Here is a 6,000-nt window from a genome sequence, read left to right as displayed (position 1 = left end):
ACTTGCTATAGAAAGGGGAAAGAAGAGTTAGATAAATATATGGAATTATATATAAGAAGGGATAGGGGGTACCCAGAATAATGATGTGTCCTCGAGATCTCTATTTCGCTGAACGAGCCGATCCTATTCCTTCTCCACGTCTGCTCCGTCCCAGCTCCACACCAAGAATGACCGTTACTCCCGTTCTTTTGCCTCCGGGTCTTTTTCTTCTTTTGTCCTCCCCCTTACTTCCGGGGAAAGGACTGCCCCACCCGCAAGGAAAGTGAAAATAGAAAGATCGAGAAAACAAGGGAGACAGAACAAAGAATTGAAGGATTAATATAAGGCTTATAACTATCGCGTATATACAAAATTATGACATACCGTCACAATATTCTATATCAGGGGTCAGCAATCTCTCAGCAGTGCTGTGTCAAACCTAAGTCATAGTGTTACACTGAACTATGGTTTCCATTTAAATGTATAATTAATAATTAAAATATAACTTTTAATACATTTCTATTCAATCAGAGTGCCACTGAAAATCGTCCCATGTGCCATGTTTGGCATGCATGCCTTAGGTTGCCAACCACTGTTCAATATAAAATATTGAATATATTAAATTTAAATTACATAAAATACTTCTGTATAATGCTAATAGTGTCTTTCTCATGTTTATTCAATCTTTCCTTTAAAGATTTTCTTGTCATTCCTTTAAAATTTAGAATTTTCAAGCAGATCTTTTTCAAAGGACATATATAGGGTAAGTTAGGAATATCTTGGAAAATGGTAATATAAATCATTGTAAGCAAAAACTTTATATGAACACGTGATCATGCTGTATTATTATCAGTAGTTTTAGAGATACAACTGTATGAGTGTTCCTCACAAACAACAAAAATAATGAATGATGTGCTACATTAAAAAAAATGCTCAAAAATTGAAACAGTCTAATTTCTTTTCTATTGACATCCAGATCAGCATTTGAAATTCTAGTTTTAAATTTGGAATGACTGAATTTGCAAATAAGAAAGGAAATTCTTCTTCACTTTGTTCATATAATTCTGAACATTATGTCAAATGAGCAAAATCACAATCCTTCATCTGTCATTTGATAAGTAGCAACTTTGTTCTGAATGCTTTGATATGAACAAATAAATAACAAATTAAGTTATTTTCACCCTGAAACATTAAGTTCAGATTGCTTGTGTGCATTGGCGTAGCCAGGGTTTTGTTATGGGGGGAGGTCTAGTAGAGGCCAGCCTGACACAAAATTGAATTATTTCAATTATTTTATTTACCATTCTACAATATAGTTCACTGTCTTTAATCTGGATCTAGACCAGGGGTGGCCGACAGTTTTGCCCCCGGTTGTTAATTTTAACACACTGCTAGCCGTTGACCTTTTTTTTTTCTTTTTAGGCATCAGGATTTTAATCACTAGAAGTTAAGTAGCTAATGTTAAGAGATTAATCGCAGATTGCATAAATTCATTAAGCGGGCCGTATGTTGATCATGCCTGATCTATACTTTCAGTGGGTACACTACACCCAATTAAATTAGCTTCAGCTTTCTATTTCTTTTTGCAAATCGGCTCAACACTTTTTTTCAGCTGTAATTTTCTGGGGAGGGCACCAGGTTAACTGGGGGGGGACCGTGCCCACCCATGCCTCTTCCTGGCTATGCCTATGCTTGTGTGGTTAACCAGATCTGCAAAAAGTGCCAGTTTCCAAAGCCATTTTGTATCTGATAGAAGTGGTTCATAATAATTTTTCTCAATAAGAAATACATCAATTTCATTCTTGAGCTAAAAAAACATGAAAGAACCTTTCCACAGATAAACCAAACTGCAGTATAATAAGTCAATTCAACACATTCACAATCAATTTCTTCAAGAAAAAACCAAAACTGGCTATGATTGAGTGCATTAAATTGAATGAAATTTACCATAGAAACAACAAGTTTCAAGTCACAGCACATATAAGCATGTTTTTCACAAAGTACTTGTTGGTGGATAATAGAATGAAGAAACGTGAGTTTTGATACTCCTGCAAACTCAAAAGCTTTTGTGATTTGACCAGCCAAACTCATCTTAGTACCAGATATGTTTTTCCCCTTTATCAACTGTCATGCATTGCAGTTAATTCCAGTTCAGGTTATATTATGCCAGCATTTTTTGTATTTCTTTGAAAATATCCTCTTCTGTTATAGTGTCATGCATGCTATAAAGGGAGGCTAATTCCTTTGTGACGTTAAGCTTCTCATCAATGCCACAAAAAAATAAACTAGCAATGAGTTGCTTGTGGAGATCTAGGAAGATCCGTGGTGTTAAAAATCGCAAGTAGTGAGTGATTTGGATTACCACAAGGAGAGAGAAGCAAGACATTCACTTAAAACTAATCTTTATGTACAAAATTATATATACAGATATACACATTATCCAATACACACTAGGATACATAGCACGTGGCGGTTCACAAAGAGTCCTTTGGCGAAGAGTAAATTAAAACAAAAAAATTCCAACAAACGAAAAAATGTCCACTCGGTGATATTGCAAAGCGGGCACTTATCTCACGTGTACAAATTCTATCCCATGTTTCACTATTTCTTTTACTGATGGAAACAGATTTCAAGATCACCAATCTCCACCACAATGAACAAAGAAAAATTCACCAGTTACATATACAGCTCCGAAAGGACGACACACTCCTAACAGCTGAAAGTCCGGAACCAGAATGCCTCATTGCCGGTCCCTCACCCCATACATATCAACCCCACCACCAACACAGTGCTACCATGCAAAAACCGCCCAAAAGTAAACAAAAATAAAATATTTTCTTTTTTATTTTTATTTTTTACAATTATCGATTACAAATAAAACCGCGCATACATTAAAGGAGATGATAATTTACAATAATAACATTAAGGAAATCAAAAGAAAACAATTTATTTTTTAAAACAAGAATATAGGCTGACAATATATAAGGACAACACATGCTCAACTTTCCCAGCAACATTTAAAATTTTGATGACAGTATCTGTTATCATATTTTATTTTAAAAACTTTTTATATTTTTAACTATTATAAAATGGCAAAAAGCTTAATTCTGAGGGTAGAGATGAGTTTTATAAAAAATTGTAAATGCTAATAACATGTAAAATCATCATTAAGTCTGACCCTACTGGAGATACACATGACCCCCATTATCTTTCCATCCTCTTGACCTTTAACCACCAAAATTTAATAGCATTAATTCCTTCTAATAAACAAACTTTGCTGCAAAATTTCAGAAATTTTCGACAAAAAGCACAGGAGTTATTAAGCTTCAAAGAGAGTGAACAAAATCACGCCCCCCACACACAAACATCTATACATACAGAAATTACACTTGAATTTTTTTGCATTTCTTGGTGTTTTGAGGTGACCTAAGTCTAAAAATGTAAAAATCTTGGGGGTAATTTTTTGACTGATCACCATACTTTCCCTCTGTTATATATAACAGCTGAGAAAGTAATACTAAGAGCTGCAAGGTGTCAAAACATCAGTTGATTCATGTAGCACAAGAGAATACTGACTGAAGCATTGCTATTTGCTGGACAATGTTACTTCCAATATCTTTGATTCAACAAGCAACTGTATTTGGCACAAGGTTTATTATTTAAAAAAATTTGTTTCTTCTGGTCATAACTCAACTCTTCCATCAAACACTTTTAATAATATTGCTATCAGTAAAAGTTTTAACTCATTTTGCCAACACATAATCAACTTTGTAGCTAACCAAGGTTAAGGCTTCATTTCTGACTTTGTCAGTCTTATTGGGAATATAAATCTCTTGACTCTGCTTTAACCCTTCAGAGGAGTACGTGGAAACATATTCAAAAGATAACGCTTGTAGTATCACAAAACAACAAAATGTGACAAATTAAGTCAAATAAAAAAAACAGTATAATTTACAATAGAATTACCTCAATAGCAATTACCTCATACGAAAAGTCACCAGCAATGATGGCGGATCAACAGTACCCCCCATTGGGAACATAAATTACAACATAATGATTCAAATTTTCTCTAATTTACATTCCTTACATTTCTCTAATTCTCTAAATTACATTCCTTCAACACAGCAACAGTGTTACAAATAAAACACACAGTTTTATCTTTTGAACTTTGATCATATAAAGATGTATTTTATGCCCATCTTTCATTAAACATATGACATCATTGACTTTTCTTTCTTTCATCCATATTTAAACTTAAAAATGAAATTTAAAAAATTTTAAAGCATTTATGAAATTATTGAAATTAAATACAAATTTTTGTAAAAAGAAACAAATGTAAATTTAAAAACAAAGAATGAATTTATGTACAGTACATACAAATTAAGTGTTGCACTGCATCATTGCAGTAATTCTACAAATGACCATTATGTTTAGTAACTAATTCCCACACATCAATTCAAGGTCATGGCTAGCCAAAGCAGTCTACAATGCCACAGGCTGGCCATTCAGTTGCTCAACATTAAACAAGTATGAAGAAATACCACAAAGTATGAAATTATGATTCTTTATTATAATATCAATTTTCTAATTACAGCAAATATAATTCAAGTAATTTTAACTATTGAATGTAAAATAAATTAATATCCCAGGCTTTTTTTGAGGATTGTCTTTGGAAAATTAGCCCAATTGGCACAATTTCACACAATCCTTCTGCAGGCCAGATCTTGCTTGAAGGCTATAGTTTTGAGACTTGATCTATATTATTGTTCCCCAAGATATTTCCCTCTTCTCATGACTCACCCTATATAATTCCATCTTTTTGCATTCTTTCCATGAGTCTCTGTCACTTATACATACACACAAATTCTAAACATTATTAACAACAAAAAAGTTACAATGTTGACAAGTTAACTTTTAAATGAAAATTATAAACTAGAATGGAATTAGAATGGGCCATGGTAATGTTTTTGTTGCAAGATAAAAAAACAGCACTATAGCAGAAAGAATTCTAATCAAACTATGGAAGAAATATAATACTGTGGTTGTTTGTTATGTGATGTGATGTTGTCCGCAAAGAAAAAGTACAAATAAAAGAAAAGACACACGAAAACTTTCTATATTACACAATCTTTTCTTTATTCATGACAAATGGGTTCAGTTTTAAGGAATTCCAACCGTTCTTGTAAAACTTAACAAAATTCGAGGTGCATTGTGTAGGGATTCTTGTTGGGTTTTCATACAAGTCGGGAAAATAATTTTACACCTGGAATAATCGCATAACAATCTTCTTAGCCTAACTGCATATATGAATCTTACTTAATTAAACCTTAAAACTACCTTAAAACTAACTTAACTTAAGGAAATGAAAATAGAGACAGGAAAATGAAGAATGGGGAAGAATGAAAGTCTACGGTCACCCGGGATTTGTTCTTCCGTCTGTTCTCTTTCGGTAGGAGTTCTTTTGGAGGTTAATGTTCTTGCTGTCTCAATGATTCCTTTGCTGACCTCAAGATTCTTGAATATTGAGTTCTCTTTCTAATTCGCTGCCTAGATATGATTCTTTCCCCATACCAACCTATACAGTTCTTTCAGTTTCTCAAAGGCGTCCTCGGGACTTATGCTAATAAGGAGTTCCTTCCATTCCTTCTTTCTTAACAGTCTTTGTTCCCTTGATCTTCTCGTCGAGATCTCTCTTCGACCTTCTTAGCAGTGCGTCTAATTCCTTTGGTCTCTAGCTGAAAACTGATCAACTCGCCAGTCGTTTTTCACCCGGTTACCTTATCTCCTATTGTTCTCTTCCTGTTTGTGGAATGCCTACCCAAAGGCAATAACAGTCATCCTAGAAAGTTCCAGAAAAAGATAGGAATAGAAGAAATCAGAGAAATAGAATAGAACTATGACTATATACAAATATACATGTTTTAATATATACATATATATATGGCTGATGGCCACAATACAACAATGATAAATTTATCAGAAATATAGAATTATTTGTTATGAAGAAATATTATGCTTGAG

This window comes from Centruroides vittatus, unplaced genomic scaffold (assembly GCF_030686945.1).
Source record: "Centruroides vittatus isolate TY-2023 unplaced genomic scaffold, ASM3068694v2 contig_3157, whole genome shotgun sequence".
Classification (NCBI taxonomy): domain Eukaryota; kingdom Metazoa; phylum Arthropoda; class Arachnida; order Scorpiones; family Buthidae; genus Centruroides; species Centruroides vittatus.
The sequence above is the reverse complement of the archived record's forward strand: the minus strand, read 5'-3'. Positions refer to the sequence as shown.